Below are 20,301 nucleotides of genomic sequence, written 5' to 3' on the forward strand. Positions count from 1 at the left end.
TCTGCTGACTTCTGGCTTCTTCCTGTGACTCTCTCCTGTGTCCAATTTCCTTTGCTTATATGGGCTTCAGCCATAGTGGATTAAGACTCACCCTTATGCAGTTTGGGCACATCTGAACTAATGACTCCAAAGTTCCTATTTACAAATGGGTTCTCACCCACAGGAACAGAGGTTGGGACCTGACTATACCTTTAGTGGGATACATGATTCAATCCCCATGTTAGAAAAGAATTATGTTGTTTTTTTTTTTTTAATTTTAAATTCTTTTTTGAGCTTCTTATCCCAATGGGATGGGCAAAAATTAATTTCATCCAATTTACCTCCCCCGCTTTCCTAGAAATTGTATTTAAGTTCATAGGGGAGCTCCTGGACCAAGATGTCATCTGTCCACTCCAGCATCAGGAAAGATGCTTATCATCTTGTTTAGATACTCCATCTTCCATCAATCTACCCGCTGGTCACACATTCTGATTGGCATGTGGTCTTTTCTTAGTGGCGGATATCTGTGTTATGGATGGATACATGGTGACCAATCTGACATTTCATTGCCAACCAACATTACAGAAATTTTGTGATCCTGTCTACCACACTGTGTGCCTAGACTTGCTCTACAGCCATCTCCTGTCCATCACATCCTCATGTACCCTTCCAGGGTGTAGGTCCTCTCTACTCTTGATCCCACAGAGCTTTCTTAATGTTTGCAGACAACCCAGAGCCATGCCTGTGAGACAGAAAGCAGGCCTTCTCTCTCTCCAGCAGCCACCATTCTAACACCAGCCCACGCCATCTCTTTTTTAGTTTTATAGATGGGAGAGAAGTTATCCCTTTCTTTTCTATGCTTCCTGGAGTCCTCTCTGGTTCCCTCATGGCACAGATATTTAGCAATAAAATCAAGGAAGACCTAGATATTCCACCCTGTCATACCCCATAACTGAGCCAACGAATACAGAAAGCTTGAATTTAGCAGGGGTGTGGTGAAGAAAGGATAGAAATAAATGATTGTGCTTATTTCTATTCCAGTGTATTGCCAAAGATTAACTTCAGTGGAAAATGAGGAGGGAGTAAAAGAGGGCCTTTGGAATTTATCAAGCTATGAAAATTAGTACTTTGTAGGTTTTTTGTGACTATATTTAATAACATGATATCCAAAAAATATTAAACAAATATAAAGTTTATCTTTAATATCATAGCAATACTTTATTTCTCCTACTTATTTGCTCAACTTTTTAAACTCTTTTCTCCTTTCTAGCAGGCTTTATCTATAGGCCTAGCCATTTTGCTGGCTTGAACTTTGAGATGTCAAAAGTAATGTGAAGCTACTTTGTACTCATCTGTCCATTCAATGACCTACGGAGGCACTTGTTCCTTTTAGAACAAGTTAGAGCATAATTTAACTTGAACCAACTCAGTCTATCAGCAGGTTATATTTTCAACAAGAAAATATTGTGAAAAAACTTCTGACTCCTAGGGTTTGTTCAGAAATTATTATGACTAATTAAAATGATTTTAAATCGTCCACTTGGCATCATAAAAGCATTAATGACCCAGTAGTTTTGGCTGTGTTTAACACATCTTTGTTGTAAGCCTAATTACAAAAGGAAGAATTGAGGTTTTCTGATGATGTTTTCTAGACTTTTGCAAATTATTTAAAAATATGACATTCACTTTTGCCTGGAGGCCAAACCAGGTTTTGCAGAGGCAAACTGAAAGCAGGTTTTAGTGACTCATCTTTTGCATACAAATAGTAGCCTTCATAATGTCAATTGGAAGACCCTGCCACTCCTGTTAATTTGAATGTAACAAAGAATTTTCACCAACTCTACATCCATCCTGCAAATCCTTTGGGCATATTTTTAAAGGTGAAACTTGCATACTCCATGACTTTTCATTTCCAGGCAAGGATTTTTGTAGTGCCAATCATGACCTAATTATGCAGTCCTCAGAGAGCCAGAAATTGTGCCCAAAACTTAGAGAGGCAGAGTTTGAAGCAAAGTTTATTTCACACCGTTTCTACTTCTTCTACCAGATTTTTATTTATTACAGCAGATTTATCATGTGCTAGATAATTTCACATTCATGGCTTTTCTAGTGCTCAATTTATCAAGGAGAGCAGTGCCACATCCTCTTGTATTTTATTGCAAGTGCCATCAGAGTAAGAGAGACAGGTTTTCTTTATCCTGCAGTGAATTTGCCGCTAAATCATAATTCATAACCATGCGTCTTTCCTGGGTTCAATTTTTAATGTTGTTTCCCTTTTTGGAATGTTTACATAATGGAAAAAAAAGAGGCCATTATATATGAGTCTGATCCATATCACTCATGTGTTCTCTACTGAGAGGAGGAAAGCAGAAAGCCAAAATAGACTCTGATTTCAACTACTCGCTTTGGACATTTTTTTGTAAAGTAGCACACTTTTTCATTATAAAAGACAAGAAAAATGAGGAGAAATGTGATGAGGTCTGAAGTCTTGTGTTTCTGTTTCCTTCTAAGTTTAAAATCAAGGTAGCTAGTGATATTGCACCTTTATTATATGTATGCTGCCCAATCAGTTAGAATCGTGGCCATATGGTTCAGCAAAGGGCCATTATCCATCAGCAAATGAAGCTATGTTCTTTTTATGCTATTCTTCGGGCTGTGAATATGGTTACTAATAAAATCCATTTTACTTTAGACAAGAGCAACAGATCCTCTCACTTTCCCTGCAGAATGCTGCTTGTTATTGGTTAATGCTTTCCTTCTTTTCCCCCACTTATTTGCAGAAGCTTACCTGTGCTAAATGAGCATATGGGGCAGTTAATCCCTCTATGGGACATTAACTTCAAAGAGCCCTAGTTTCATTTCCATGATAAAGGCATTTTCAGTAAGGGTGAATATTATAGAGCACTGATCTTTCCAAAAAAGTTCAAAATTTCTCCTTCAAATGACTTCCTAATGAATATCAGAAGGCAATGTGCTATGGGTCAGAAGTCCATGGAAAAAAACCCAGTTGTGTGACTTAAAACACTTCATGTCTCTTGGCCTCTGGAACTTCATCTTGAAATTAAGGACAATTCCTACTCTCAAAATTCCATGATTTCTTGACCAACAATTTTGTGATCTTTAATTTTGTTGAAAAGAGCAACAAATATGCATTCTCTGCTTGGATTTGATCGGTCTTGTTTTGATTAATATAAAATGTGACTGTCAAAGACAAGTTCCAAAATCATTGTCAAATTCATTGGGCTACTTTTTCCTCTATAATTTTTAAGTGTAGATCTATAGTATTTGAACAATATTTTCCCAAAATGTCAGAAGTTTAACTAAGATGATAGTTTTGTATCATGAAGAGTTTGAATGGGTCAGTCCCTGGAACATCAGAGAATTTACAAAAATGCAGTGTCTCCTTATTAGTTTCATACAATTTTAGTATTGTATTAAAAAGTTAATAGCTGTTTGTAAGTATTCTAGACATCGGTTATCATCTTCTCACCACTTAAGTTAAATTCTTGTCTCACTCTAATGATACCCTGAATTGCTCATTGAATAAAATGAACTCAATATTACCAACTTACATAAGAAGAGATTATGGTAATAAAGATTAAATGACTTTAGGAGCATCCAATAGGTCATGAGTTGTTTTTTTCTTTTAAAGCCTAATGATTAAATTAAGCTACAAAATACTCTTTCAACAGAAAAAGAATAACAAGAACTAGAATAACCCAATGTTGCAGGCACTTTAATGAACAAATAAGGTTAATTTAATGGAGAAGTTAGTTGTTGCAAAATGGCCCCAAAGCATGCTTTGGGTAGGAAAGGTTTGATATACACAATAAGCCCTCAATAAATGTTAGCTCTCATAATTACAATTACTGTTACCGAGCCTGAGGCTCTTTTACCACTGCTGGAGAAATTTTTACCAGTGATAGAGAGTCGATAGGCATAGATCTGTAAACACTTTTTGATTCTTGGTTTTTTTGTCTGTTCTGCCTCAGGAAGGCCTGATTTGTGTGAAAGATATTCCCCTTCCTCTGAAACATTTTAAATAAGGTGGATTGTGCTAAAGTTTTGGTTTTGTGGTGATGGTTCTTTTGCTTTCAGTTTTTTTTTTCTATTTTTTATCATTATTTTTGACAGTTACACTAGCCACCTAATCCCCAAACCAATGTTTATCTTAGAGAAAGTGATGTCACTCTTTGAAAGACCCATTCTGTTTAAAACCAAAACGGTCGTAAGTTTTATGCTACACGGCATCATAGCATAGTATCCTACTGTCCAAATTTTGTTCCTGTTGCTTCACCTAAGCTTTTCATTTGAAACAGGGACAAGAGAGAGGAAGACATGATAAAATCATACACATACTCACTATAATTCTATTAGGCAAAATATCATACATGTGCATGTGTGTCTATGATATGTATGTATATAAGCTATGAATGTGCACATACCTATACACACTCAGGGTATAAATTCAAATGTTAAAAATTATTTATAGTTTTCGTAATGGATAGTGGTGATGGTAGCACAACATTGTGAACATAATCAACAGCCCTGAAACATATATCTGAATGTGGTTAAAAGGGGAAATGTTAGGGTTGTACATATGGTAATAGAAAAAAAAAATTTAATCCATGGAAGTGCACTACACAAACAGTGATCCCTAAGCTTAACCACGGTCTATGGTCAATAGAGACATCAAGGGGAAGGAGAGTGACTCCATAGGGGCATATTTATTTGGAGACATTTACTCAGCCCTCCTTTCTCCATAATGAAGGTGAGGTACTATGGAGTGTTAGCAAAGACAATATGTTTGAAGAACCTAGAGCCCAGATCCCAAGGTGGACAGACTGGTAATCGAAGTCTGCCTTGTTTCACTTTGGTTATTTCTGTCTGGGGGTGATTTACAAGGTGATAAAAGACTTCAAGCTGCAAAAGGTACTTAGGCTGTTAAAAACCAGCTTTTTATGATCCTTTGTTCTTTATGGTACATGTTGTTTCATTAATCAAATGCTTATTCTATTAGAAGTTCCAAATCTTTAAGATGGCAAGACATTTCATTTTTATTGTCCTGAAGTGGCATTATAGTCCACATGCTCCTCAGCAGACCATTGGAAAATATTTCATGTTCAGACTCTTTCCAGCCTCTGTCCTCTTTGATCCTGTCTATTTTTTAAATTAATCTTTTAGACTTGAAAATTGTGGGTTTTGTTTTTTTTTTGTTTTTTGTTTTTTGTTTTTTTTTGCTTTTTGCTTTTTGCTTTGTGTTGATACTGCATTAAATGAAGGAAAGTAGGCCAAAAACCTTCTTTTTCTTCTATAGCCATGTTTTTAAGTCTGGACCAGTCACTGTTGTCATAATCAAGGCTGTGGGTTTGTACAATATACCTCATCTCTTCTGGTCCACACTTCACTAGCACTGTCTTATCTTCAACTGGTAAAATTAGATGGCTCTATCCAGTCAGTCCCAAGCAAATGCTTGTCTTTCTCCTTCTCTCTTTTGGCAATGATCAGCTTTCTGCTGGAATCCCTTGCTGCACTTTTTCATGACCAAAGATGATCATTTTCTCGTTTGCATTTTTAAACTGTTGTGAGTAAACTGTATAATTATTCATTGCTATTACCCTACAATTTGTAATAATTAAATGATACTCACTTCAAATTTTTTTAGAAATAGATGGGATATGCATTAGATAGGTAAATAGATACACAATCAATGAATGTAAATAATAGTATCCCTAAATTATAACTCATAGATACTTCAGAAGAAGTTTCCAGACAAATTTAATCCCGGTCTTATTATTGCCTACATGGCAACAACAAAGATTAGAATAATTTTCTAAAGAAATGGCAGGCTCCAGATCTTCAAACTGCTAGAACAATATTTAAGAAACACAAAAAATAGAAGGAAGGAAGGAAGAAAGGAAGGAAGGAAGGAAGGAAGGAAGGAAGGACAGACTAACATATGTGAGGAAACCGAAATTGGGGATAGAGGAAAAATCCTTCCTAGCTTCATCACCCCTGGGGAGAGGAATCCACTTCTGCGCTTTGTATTTTCAATGTGTCTCCCTTCACTGGTTTCTTCCTCTGTGACTTCAAACGTGCACAGGTCTCCATGTTGGGAAAATGTGCATTTGACTATATTCTGTCCCTGTATTTGTCCCTTACGTTTCACAATATACCCTTTAATGTTCACAAATCTGGCTTTACTCCATACTCCACTAAAAGTGGTTTCTCAAAGCTGGCGAGAACTCATTATTCCAAAATCCACTGATCCCTTTTGTTACCTTCTTTTTATCTCTCTATATAACTTGATTCCAATTGCCCCTTCATTCTTAAAACTTCATTCTAATAACTACTTCTCATCCTACTTCTACAGCCATTCCTGCTCAGTCTCCTTCACTAGCTCTTCTTAATCTTTTCACATTTAAAGATGGCATTGAGCCACAGCCTTTAGCCCTCCCTTCTCTCTCCCTTTGAGCATGCATTTATTTTCATGTTGAATATGAGGATGATCCTAAAACATCTGTCCATAACCCAAACCTCATGCTTGCAATGCCCATAGTGAATTTCCACTGGAATAGACATATATATTTGCTTCTCCCCCATACCACTTCCCCAAGAATTTACTATATGCCTCATAGAACCAGTGCATCTTCTTTCCATTTCCATTGCCTAAAACTTAACCCAGGTCTCCATCATCTCACATGTGGATTACTATAGTAACTTCCCCTTGGATGTCTCTGGCTATTTCTGCCTCCTCCACTCTAACACCAGTGGTTCTGAAAAAACTGCAGGCTTGGAATCAATTATGGCACTTACGGTGCTTTCTAAAATTTTATTTTAATGAATATGCCTGGGCCCCACACAAAAACAGTCAGATTTGGTAAGTCTTAGGGGAGGCCCCAATAACCAAAAACAGGTTATTTTTATTCCACTATAAACTTGGGAATCATTGCTGTAGACCAGGAGTCAATGTGCTCTGCACGCCAAGTTCCCTACCAGTTTTTAGAAATAAAGTTTCACTGGAACACAACCACATCTATTCAATGGTGAATTATCTATAGCTGCCTTTACACTATGATAGCAGATCTGAGTAGTTGCAACAGAGACCATATATATGGCCTGCAAGCCCCAAAATATTTAGAGTCTGGCTCTTGACAGAAAGTTTGTGGACCCCTGGTTTAGACCATTGTTGCCCAAAGTGAGGGCAAGTAGCACTCACAGAAGTGGAGATGATTTCATGTGGCACCCAGATATAGAACCAAATCATATGGAATCATATCCTGAGAAATGTCCTCTCTTTTTAATTTTCTTTCTGCTGTTATGCTTACATGAAGGAGAAGATCTGTTTTGCTAAGGATCTTTATTACTTTTTAATACTTATTACTCTTTCTTTATAACAATAAGAGAACAGATCTCAGCTGTGGGAATTAGGGCAGAAACAGTATCTATCTAGATTTCAACATTTTTTCATTAGATTTTTTTAATAATTTCAAATACTGAAAAGTGATATTTGTTTTTCATATACAGTAGTACTATAATTTCCATTTAAGATAGACCATTTATATTAAAAAGTTAGTTAAAGAAAAATATGAAGTGATGTGTAGTAAAAGTAGTACTGCGATATAGAAAAAATCATGCAAGTGTTCACAAATGGTTAAAGTTCTAGAAACACTGCTACTTTTCAATGCATATCAAGCTTTCTAAAATGCTGTGTCACTTGCATCATGCCACTCCACTACTGAGTGGCTCCCTTTCTCACCCTAGTATTCAAGGTCCTTAACAATCTGTCCTTTTCCAACTCCCACAACTTCAGCCGATACTTCCCACATTTGACATAAACCTCTCGAGACCCTCAACTCTCTCGTCCCATGTCCACCCACTAATCATGTCCTTGCCTTTTCATCTCTGCATCAGCTCAAACACTTTTCCCAGAATTTAATATTATTTCCTCCCATCTCTCATTTTCTGTTCTTTCTTCTCTTGCCTAAACCACAGCCTATCCATTTTTTAGGACCAAATAAATAGCACAAAGTATAGGAGAGTGCCTGGAATAGCCTGAAACATAGTCAGCCCTAAATATATGTTTGTGGAATTTTGATGTGAAATCCCTAATGGATTAGGTTGAGCTGCGCCCATTCCAGAAAAGAGTGATATGGTCTACGCAGGACACATACAGTGAAATCCATTGGGCTAACAGTCACAGCTGGGTTCAAGGACCAACACTGCCACTAAGTAACTTAGTTTGCCAGAGGTACTGTAACAAATACCACACAACGAGTTGGCTTAAAAAGCAAGAATTCATTGGCTCATTATTTTGAGGCTAGAAGAAGTCCAAAATCTAGATATCTACAAGGCTTGCTTACTCCCTGAAAACGGTAGCATTCTGGTGTTGCTGCCAGTTGTCCTCAAGAGTCCTTGGCTTTCCGATCATTTGGTGATGTTCTCTCCTTTCTGCATTTTGTGATTTCTGGGTCCACTTTATAAAGCCTCTAGCAATACAGATAAAGACCCTATCCCATTCGATTGCACAAGAATTTCACCAAATCAAAATATAATGACTTCAAGAAGTCCTATTTAGAATGGGTTTATACCCACAGGAATGCAGATTAAGATGAAGAACATGTTTCTTCTGGGGTGCATAGTTCAATTTACCACAGTAACCAGGCACCTCCATCATAGGTTCAAGTTCTGAAGTTCTGTATTATCCACTCTGCTCTTACTGTTGAATATCCGGGATTTCACAGATGCTACATTAGATGAATGCTAATAGTTTGACAATGCACCCCTTGCACATCACAGAACAAAAGCTATTGTTACCAAACTTCGCAAACCTGCCAACATGTTGTTAGAGATACAAAGGATAAACTCACTCTTTTCTGAGTGGTGTTTCTCCAGATTATTTTGGCCAATAAGTAGTTTCTAGGAGTAGGTGACTTTGATTCATTGCAAAATGGTTTTACTCTATTATCTAACATCCTTCTATTAATGGAAAGGGGGAAATGAATAAATTCGTCACTAATCTAAACCTAACATAAATAATAATCTAACTTGCTTTATAAAAAGCTAAGTTCATTGAATATATTGAGGGCATAAGCAGGAAAATAAAACATGACCCTAACAACAAACAGATGGCGTACTCCCTTCTGTGATTATGTGCACTTTTGAAGTTTTAGGGAAACCACACAACACCTGATGCTTTCAATTATTTTTTCCAGCTAACAGAGGCAGACACCGAATGTATCTGTTCTTTGTAACTGATTGCTCTCCCATTCCAGTTCATGTGCCTGAGCTGGAAATTCACCCTAGTGAGAGAGAAATAAACTTCAGCAACCTCTTGCTTTGGCACCCCCAGCAAACTTTGGCTAAATTTAAATCATCATTTGGCTAGGTTCCTTCTCTCCCTTTTTTTTCTTCAGGAGAGAATGAGGGAAAGAGTGCTCAAAGAAACTGGATCCAATTAAGCTTTGTCTTTTATTTTCTAATGGAAAAAGTTACTACAGTCCTAAGTATTTAGTACATTTGAACTTTTTATTGTTGTTCCTTCTCCCATATCTTGACTGTACTTTTTCTGCCTAAACTATGGGAAAATCCAAAGATACAGATGGGGCATGTTTAAGATCTTTGCCCACAGTATTCTAAATTGTGTATAGCATGTTTTCTTGTATGTGCTGATGTTTTTTCTGTAAGTGAAGGAAAACAGAAGAATCACATTATAATTTGAAATTTTAAAAAAATAATCAAAATGGTGGCAAGAAAAATGTCAGTTGGGTTAATTTATTCATTCCTGCAAGAAGCATTTATAGGTGCCTGCTATGACTTATGTACATTTCTACCATTTGGGAGAACTGTGGTGAGGATGATGGACAAGATGCTTGTACACCTTATTCTACTGGGAGGATAGAGACATTAAGCAGGTCAGCAAACACGTAATCAAGAATAATCAAAATAAAAAGAGTAATTGGCAGTGACTGTCAATTTAGCTAGAGGGGCTGGGAAGCCCTTTCTGAGGAGATGATATTTGAGATGAGAATTAAATGAGAGAGTCAGCCAAACAAAGAGCTGGCAGGCTGGAGCAGGGGAGAAAGTTACAGCCCAGGAAAGAAGAAATACAAAGACCCTTCAATGGGAAAGAGCTTCGTGTGTTTCAAGTAAGCACCTTCAAAGATAATTTTACTTGATTGCCTCCATTGATCAGGTGTTTTAGCTCACATAGCACATATAAATCCCCTAACAACTCTGTAAGTTTTAATAGCCCCATTATACGGAAGAGACAAGCAGAGAGGTGAAGTATCTTTTCCAAATCAGCAAATAAACACTAGAACTGAGAGCAGAACACTTTCTGACTCTAAACTTGTGCTGTGCTTTCTCTCAAGATGATGCTTCTGATGTCAACAGGCTTTGTAGACCACCTTCAGCCACTGGACCAAGACTGAGACAGTAGAACGAGTTTGACTATGTTTTACACAGCTGATATTTCACCCCAGAATCCTATAGATATAAGATCCATGCTATGGACCAATGTACTTTGTCTCTGGTTTCCTCTCCTTCTGTAGCACAGGATCAGATCATGCCCCAGCCCCAGAGCTGTGGGCACAAAACCAGTTGTGTGTGCTAAAAGCCAGTCATGTTTGCCATTCTCCACACATTAACCTCATCAAAGAGCAAACTCCTTTGACTGAGGACGAGTTAAAAGTGCAAAGACTTTCTCACAGGCACCTGGTCTTAATTTGTCATGCTTTTGATTATTAAGATATCCAAAGTGGTTTAACTCTTTCAGACAAAAATTAAATAAATAATGTATAAAGGTCGTTATTTGAAAGCACACACTGAAGCCCCTCAAACTCCCTCAAAGAAAGATGAACAAAGTTTCAAAATAATGCCCATCATAAAAGGAGGTACTGTTTCTTATTTTTCTTGTGTTCAGGCTCATCTGGCCTTTACAGGCTTACCAGCTTACAACTGTAGCAGCTGCCTCCTCAGTCCTGGTTTACCACAAAACCTTTGACTTTTTTCTGATTAACGCTTCCCCCAGGTCTACTGATGATCTAGCCATGCAGCAATGCATCCGCTAAATGCAAGGGACCATGATAGGGGCTGGAGATGCAAAGTCTAAAGAGACGTGGCCCCTGTCCTCAAGAAGCTCACAGGGGAGATGGTGTTATAAGATTTTCCATGGTGAATTCTGATAAATGCTCCGAGAGGAAGAAGCACAGAGAGCTGTAAGGACATCCATGATGCAGAAGCAACCACGGCTCCACATCACCTCCCTTTTGTAACATAAATGCTGGCAGTTTGATCCCTATCTGCTGGCTGTCCTTGCAGTCTAACCAAGGTGAGCCAAATTACCCAAGTAAGTGGCCATTTCGGTCATCAGGGACTCTACCATATTACCTAATGTTTGTTCCAATGACTCTCCAGCTTCCAATTCTTTGCAGAGATTTCCCATTTACATTGTTTGGGCTTCTAGCAAACCAAATAATTAAGATCAATGGTTTTTTCCAGGTTTTGTTAAGAATTTGTTTTCTTTCTTTTTTTTTTTTTTTTATCTTTCATCTCTGAATAATCTTTTCAAGGTCATTTCCTCTTAGAAATGACTACCTTGTCATACTTCATTGATATACTTAGCATACTGCATTATCGTCATTTGTTTTTAAGTCTGTCTTCCCTACTAGATTACAAACTCTTTGTAGTCAGAGACTATGTTGTTTCTATCCCCAGGGCAGACCAAAACAATATCTAGCAAAAGTAAGCATCTAATAAATGTTTGTAAAATAAAAATATATTTAGCAACCCATGTAGATCCAAATAAACAATTATTTTCTTCAGTATGCATATAATAAAAAACCGTAGTCTCTATGGTTTTTAGCCTATATTTCACTACTCCTGAGTCCTGAAACCAATGGCATATCTAAAGCAACATATTATACTTAAGTCTAACAGTAATTGTATACATCTCTAGAAAAGGATTTTTTCTTAGCATGTATGTAATATATTCATATCTACAGTGAAGCTGGAGCAGTGGGACAAAACTAACATCCCACGAGCTTATCCTCCTATGTCAGTTTGTTACTTTCTGCCTTGATGCTATGTTTTAGGAAGCATGACTTGATCTGTAATATTTTCATGAAATATATATAATTAGAATCTTCTGGCGGTGAGTAAAAATACCATTTGGAAGTCGCAGTTAAACAATACGTGTCAAATACATGCCAAGACTTCTGCTAATTCAACACTCAATTTTTGAGGTCTGTGATATCTCGTTATCTCTGAGTACCTTGGCTGGGATATTCCATCACTGCACACAGATCCTGGCACATAGAAGGTTTTCAATAAATGAAATATCAGCACTTACTATTTTGCATTATGAAGCCAAGGGTCTCAGTTTATTTAAAGTGATTTTAAACAATAAAGTTCCAAATAATCCAAAAGAGAAAAAGGCTGCCTTTTTTCCAAAAGCATTTTCCTGTCCATGAATGCAGGCTTGCATTGCAGTGGTAGGTGCTTCTTGCAGAGGTGCTTACTGTGTGTGTGTGTGTGTGTGTGTGTGTGTGTGTGTGTGTTGGGGGGGTGGAGGCTGATTGTGTCATAAGACCTGGCAAAAAAAAAAAAATTATCCTGAGAGGATTTATCAAAGTACAAATGCTCAGACATTCCACAGCCTCTGCCTTAGGGAAACAGATTCTCAGGCAGGGAGAGGGTGGAGGCTGGGGAAGAGCTGAATCGTGGATATTTTTTAAAATTCTTTCTTAAAACGTCACCCTCTCCACTCCTTCCTTTTACTTGGCTATCCCTCAATGAAATTCACTGGCTATTCTAAGGTACATAATCTTTACAACATTTGGATTAAAATGACGTGTGGTAAAAACTAGGATGTAATCCAAAATCCAGAGATATGCACACAAGGGAAATGGTTCATGCAGTCTTTACGATTCAGACACCTTTTCATTAGGCAAAATGTCACCCAGGGAACAATAGGCGCTTATGCTATGCTTTCTCCTTTGATATTCAACTGATGATCTAATAGAGTGCTTCCTGCATAGGCTATAGAACAGTCTCCTGCTTCATTAGCAGAATGGTATGAGCAGCCATTAATTAGAAAGAGAGATTAGTTTAAACAAATGGGGATTAAATTTAAATTCACTTATTATCCATTCCATTGTTAGTACTATTGAACCCTGTTGTGGGTGGTTCTGAGACAAGAGAATTTGATCCTGTGCAGAATGTGAATAGATGCCTGCTCTGTGCAAGTATTGCTCTGTGTGGGATATAAAGAAAGATAAGAAATGATTGAACACCACACATATAGATATAGAGATAGACATAGAGAAAGAGAGAGGGAGAGAGAGATGGTTAGATAAGCCCCAACTTCTACTTTTTTCTTCCTTAATTATGGTACTTTGTTTTTGCTCTAAACTTAACTGTAGCCTCTGCCTCCAAACACAGAATCTACATAAAGTCCTTTTTTCTCCCTAAAATCAGTAAGGTCTCTGGGGGCAGTTTACAAAATATTAGATTTTATACAATTAGAATTGTTCAGATGCCACATTACGAAATGGTTCTTCATCCTACTAGTCCTATAGTTCCATTTAAAGAAAAAAATACATGTAACACCTCATTTACTGCCCTGAAATAAAATCCTTACATAAAATAATCTACCTGAATACCTAGTTTAATAGTAAACAAACAAAAAATCAAGCAATGCTTGTATAATGATGAGCATGGCTACTTTCCAAATTGAAAAAGAAATCAATATAATGCCATCACCATAATACAGAAGAAGAACAAAAGGAAGTAAAGGAAAAGAAATGTTTACGCGATAAATGTTCAGTTAGTATTTAATTTTCCCTGATTTTTTTCTACTTTCATGGAAAATGGATAATTTTTGAGGTTATATAATCTTAAAATGTTGAATAGATTATCTATTTAAAAAAAGACTTGTTAATTATATTAACTAGAGAATCAGATGATCATAACCTCTGCACTGGTTATCCTTTTTCTTTTTTTTTTTTCACTTTTTTATTCAGTTTTATTGAGATATGTTTGCATACCATACCAGTTTTATTGACTTATAGTCACATACCACAATCATCCACAGTGTACAATCAATTGTTCACAGTACCATCATATAGTTGTGCATTCATCACCACAGCCAATTTTTTAACATTTTCATTTCTCCAAAAAATTAAAAATGAGAGTAAAAATACAAGTAAAAAAGAACACCCAAAACATCCCATTCCCTCAATCACCCCCATTAGTTATTTAATTTTTGCCCCCATTTTTCTACTCATCTGTCCACACACTAGATAAAGAGAGTATAAGCCACAAGGTTTTCACAATCACACAGTCACACCATGTAAGCTACATAGTTATACAATCATCTTCAAGAATCAACGCTTTGGGGTTGCAGTTAAACAGTTTCAGATACTTCCTTCCATCTATTCCAATACACTAAATACTAAAAAGGGCTAGCTATATAATGCATAAGAATAACCTCCAGAATGAGCTCTTGACTCCATCTGAAATCCCTCAGCCACTGAAACTTTATTTTGTTTCATTTCTCTTCCTCCTTTTGGGCCAAGAAGTCTTTCTCAATCCCATGATGCTGGGCCCAGACTCATCCCTGGGAGTCATGTCCCATGTTGACAGATAGATTTATACCCCTGGAAGTCATGTCCCACATAGTGGGGAGGGCAGTGAATTTATCTGCTGAGCTGGCCTAGAGACAGAAGCCACATCTGAGCTACAAAAGGTTCTCTGGGGGTGACTCTTAGGCACAATTATAAGTAGGCTTAGCCTCTTCTTTGCAGTAACAAGCTTCATAAGGGCAAGTCCCAAGATCGAGGGCTTGGCCTTCTAAATTGGTAGTCCCCAATGCTTGCAAGAATATCAGGAATTCCCCAGGTGGGGAAGTTTAATATTTCTACATTTTCCCCCAATCCCTCAAGGGGGCTTTGCAAATACATTTTTACTGTCTGCCCTAATTACTTTGGGATGTATTGGGGCTTCACACTAACCTGTACAAACCAACCAGTTCTCACTCCCTACACAAAGTTCCATGTAATTAAGGCATTTGAATAAACTGACCATACAAGTTAAATTATATAATGTGCTGCAGAAAATATAGATTTTGCACCAAATAAACATCTCTTCCTCTGGACTCACACAGAAGTTGAAATTTTAAAGCATCAGGAATATCGTCTTTTATCCTTTAGTCTGATTTGCCTTAGTCCTAACCATATCAGCTTCATTCATGTCTCCAATTGAAGTCTGAACTCTTTTTCAGCTTTTTTAATGTTTGCTGTATGGGATAATGTTGACATTCACAGCTGCCAAACTGTGGCTCTGTCTCAGGTGTCACACAGATATCCAAAGCTCCAGGGGCTGGCCAGGTTATACACAAAGAGCCCGGCATCTCAGAGTTTAGAGATAACCATTACAATTCAGGAATAAATGTGACTGCTATAAGAACTTACAATCTAGGGACTTTTACAATAAGCCTCCCCCGATAACCTAGGCTCTCAGATTCAATAGTTTGCACATTATAGTTAATCCGTATTAGTGAGCGTTACAATGTTTGTCTTCTCATTTTTGGCTTATTTCACTCAAAATCCTGTCCTCAAGATCCATTCAACTAGTTGTATGCCTCAAGACTTCATTCCTTTTTGCAGCCACTCAATATTCTATTGTATGCATACAGTACAGTTCACCATTCTGTTTATCAATCGATATACCCTTAGGCACCTCCATCCATTGCAAATCGTGAATACTGCTGCCATAAACACCAGTGTACAAATATCCATTCATGTCCCTGCTCTCCAAGTTCTTCCAAGTATATACCCAATAATGTGGTTACAGGACCTTATGGCAACCCCATACTTAGCTTCTTGTGGAACCACTACACTGCCCTCCAAATGGGCTGCATCTGTACCAGTTATTCTTAACTTTGCTTGGACACGGGCTCTTTTGATCATCTGATGCACCCTTTCCCAAGAGAAATGAACAAATGTATGCAAGCCCTATACACAAGCATTTGCATGTGATTTCTATAGATTTCAGAGACTCATCCATTAATCTGGATTAAAATCCTTGTAGTATCCCAACAACAGAGCTCAGCATCACTTTCAAATGCAAACATACTAGGCACTGTCAAAGTAACTGTCAGACTCTAGATGCCATTTGTCTCTTCGTTAGACCCCATACTTGATCAGGTATTTGAATTTATCTTTACAGGTTTAATTTATGCTGTAATAATATCTCTATGTAGACAGAGCATTAATCAATAAGGCATTTAAGGTCCATATTTTTAAAAGAATTATAAAATATGGTAATTTTATGAGCAAAACAAGATCATGGCTTCTCTTTATGCAAAATTCGAGTAGAAACAGATTTCTTTTTGTTTACCTTTCCCCAGTTGTGAGAATTCTAGAAAAATATGTATTAGTCAATCCATGTTCTTTCAGTGTCATATTGCTGAATAGCTCTCCAGATGGAAGATATCCCTTGTTATTTATCTTTGTCATCATTCTCCTTAATACCATCTACTCATTTGGTCATCCATTGCCTTTAATTTAATTTATTCATTTCATTGTATTTTATTATGAATTTATTTTTAACTAACAAGTACATAAGTACCTGTGCCAAGCACTTTTCCAAGCACTTTATCCATCTAATACACTTAATTTCTTTCAACAAACTCATCAGATAATTGTAATTATCTTGATCTTACAGATGAAGCAACCGAGGCACAGAGAGATTAAATAAATTTTCAAAGGATGCACAGCTAGTTACTCTTATTGCAGCCCAGTTAGTCTTGTTCCAGAGTCAGTCATTAAAATCAATTATCATTCACTTTTTTGTTTTCATGTACTGCTTATATATTCCTATGATACTGACTGGGAAGTGAGTTCTGGCTGTTAAGACTTTCTATGTAGGCAATGTCATGCTGCTCTATGGAGAGATCTATTTTCATCTTGGACCTAGACATGAAACTATCTTAATAGACTTAAAATGCCAATTCAATCACTGCAAAATAGAAAATACTTGTGATGACTGAGAAAATTCAGGTTCCAAGAAGAATACAAGATAAAAGGCTCTTAAGTTAGACACATGGAGAAGTACAGCATCAAAAACTCAGACACTTACAAAGTGTATTTGAAGAACACTCCTCATAGCAATAAACTGAAAAAAAAAAAAATTAAGCCTAGAAAATAGTGCTTTGAACATGTACATAAACAATAGACCTTCCAAAGAGGCTTGAGTGATTTAGCACAGCCTTGTAAAGATATGAAAAGATCTCGATAAAATATAGTCTGAAAGCTTATGAAAAGATGTTCAATTTCCCTCATAATAAAAGAAATGTCATTCTTACCCATGAGATGGACAAAAAATCAAAAGCCTGACAATACACAAAGTTGGGAAACTTCAGGTGGGGATGCAAAATGATACATTTCCACTATGTGGCAATATCTAGCAATATTAAATATAAATTTACCATTCATTCTAGCAACCCCACTTCTAGGAAATTTCCTGGAAAATATACCTACAATAATACTATTGCCTGAGATTATTATCTACAACATCACTCTTATTTCAAAATTTTAGAACTAGCAAACTATTCATGCATGGGAGATTGGTTGAATAAACTATAATACATATACACAATGGAATACTATGCAGCTATAAAAATGAATGATGAAGACCTCTGAGAACAGATGTAGAGTGATTTCCAGGAAATAGTAAACGAAAACAGGAAAGCACAACAGAGCGTATACATCAATTCTAACTTTGTATAAGAAAGAAGGAAAAATAAGGCAACAAGCATAGATATGTTTATTTTTACAGAAAGGAAATAGGAACAGTAAACCAGTCCAGAAAACAATAAAAGTGGTTGGGGAAAATAGGGTGGGGGAAATAGAAGCAGGTAACCCTTCTCTGAGCATTACTTGTCATATAGTTTTTACTTTTGAATCTTCCTCATATTGGAAAAATTTTAATCAACAATGAAAAGCAGAAACAAAAACCCTAAAATATAAACCAAATGGAAACAAATTCAATTTTATTTTCAATTAATAAAATAGACACACTGAAAGGAAACAAAAGAAGAGAAAACTTATGAACATAGTAAATGAGTGCATAAATGAGTGCATATCCTTAATTGTAGGTGATGTTATGGAATATTTATATTTATATTTCATATAATCCCACACACTCCCTGCCATAAAGCTTTCTTAAATTTTCTCATGATCTTTCATTCTATTTCTCCAAAAAAAATAAAAATAAAAATGTCTTAGTTCCTTTGTTATTAATGATCATAACCTGAAAATTTTGGGAACTAAATTTATGTTATTTTGAAAGGATTATGGTATATTCTGATTATTAGGTCATTTTTTCTCAGCTTTAGACTCTTCACAGAGTAGATACTGAAATTGGGACTTAAATATTTCTCCTTTGTCGACTGAATCCTTATTGGTTTTACCAATAGGGGCACTAGAGAGAGACTGAAAGGCAGGAAGAGGAAGTGGAGATCTGTTTCTTCCTGTTTGCTCTCTGTTCTTGCCCTTCAACCTGGAAGCAGAAGGCAGTACCATTAACAGTTGGTTTACCTTTCTGACTTCTTTCCATATTGCAGAGCCAGCCTCCATGCACCTCCTCAAAGGTGCCAGAACCAACTGGGCAGTGCACCCTCCTCAGGGCTGCATCCCAGCTCTTGGGGACCCTCTTCTAATCTCTAGATTCTGATAAATCCAACTTCTTTTGTTGCCTCTATCTTAAAGGCAGTATCTGGCACCTGTGGTTAATCTTTCTGAATTACTTCAGTATCCCTTTTTTATTCTCTCGGTCCTCTAAGCCTGGCTAATTGATTCCTTACATTAAATGCTCTTTCTTAAAATTCTGAGTGTGGTTTCTTTTCCTGGCTGGACCTGACTTGTACAACAGATACAGTAGATATCTATGCTCTTATTCATTTATTTTGAAGAAGTATATTGGTAAATTTATATTTTACCTGTTTTTATTTCTGTTTCATCCCACTTAATTTTTAAAAAAACTTTATTTCTTGTATATATCTCTATGGATTTAAAATGCCCAGAAATTAATATCAATATTCAGCATAGTTCTACCCATCAAGTTTATGTTTCAAGGCTTGAAAGGTGGTCTCTTTGGAATGAACTTTTTGGAAAGAACTCTGCTAGACACTGTGGCCAGATGCTATAAGGCAACCCAGGAGCAGCTTGAGCCCAACCAATCCATTGACCCCAGTGACTTTGAAACAGACCCCCAAAATGGCCTGAAAGAACATTCTCAATCAAGTTAATAAATTGAACATATTTTCCTATTAGTCAGAACATTCAGAAGCTAATAAGGCATCAAATGTGGACTGTATAATCAGTCTATGAATATTAGTATAAGCCCTGTGTGTCAGACACCACTACAAAGGAAACAAAATATCTGCCCCGGTAGCACTCTAATGGGAAAGATTCATAAGATTAATATGTACAATATATAGTATGTTAGAGAATGATAAGTATAGGGAGGAAAATAAAGCCGGGGAAAGGGATAGGAAATGAGAAATGGGGGACAATTTTAGATTGGGTGGCCAGGATATATTTTAAACAAAATCTTAATTTTCTAGAAATATTTATTTTTAAGTACCCCGCAAAAGAGACTTTTCATTTATTTCCTGATCGTCTTCCATCTCTTCAGCATATCTAATAAAAAAAGGACATGTTTACCCAGATATCCAGGGGATTAGCCCCTCTATGAATTCTATGTATGTGTAAGCTGCTCCTTCATGCAGCCATTATCCAAGACAGAGAGCCTTTGGCTTCCATTCCACCCTTACACTTCAGAGCCACCTGTTTTCTGTTAACTTGAGAAAAGTTGGGGATGGAGAAGTAAAGCCATTGCAAATACCACAGGCTGCTCACTGTGCCATGCTGGTGCTGTCTCCCTGTGAGGCTGTAGCAGACCCTGAGGTCACTGAGTGATATGAGAAAGGACAAGGTTTAGCTGGTTTTATGTCTTAAGACAGTGTAAGAATCACGGATTTGGAGATAGTCCTGGATGTTGAATCCAAGCTCTATCATTTCTAAACTGAGTTTGCTCATTTTCATTTTTAAAATGAGAATGCTTGTATCTTCCTTATTCTACTCACCCACCCCATGTAAGTCTCTCTGTTTCTGTGGACAAAAAGAAAAAATAAATACAAACCATGAACTGATGAAGTTATTCAAGTTGGCTGAGAAGTGTTTAATCCACCTATAAAAGCCACCAAATCAATGATTCCACTGTATAAAACTCATTTTCACATCATTGCAGATGGGC

The 20,301-nt window shown here is 36.8% G+C and overlaps 1 long non-coding RNA gene across 2 annotated transcripts in view; it reads right to left on the bottom strand.

The window, feature by feature from the left end:
• LOC119530089 overlaps positions 1–20,301 on the bottom strand; it is a 383,936-nt gene that overhangs the window by 16,172 nt on the left and 347,463 nt on the right. The window lies entirely within an intron of this gene.

Source organism: Choloepus didactylus, chromosome 3 (assembly GCF_015220235.1).
Source record: "Choloepus didactylus isolate mChoDid1 chromosome 3, mChoDid1.pri, whole genome shotgun sequence".
NCBI classification, from domain to species: domain Eukaryota; kingdom Metazoa; phylum Chordata; class Mammalia; order Pilosa; family Megalonychidae; genus Choloepus; species Choloepus didactylus.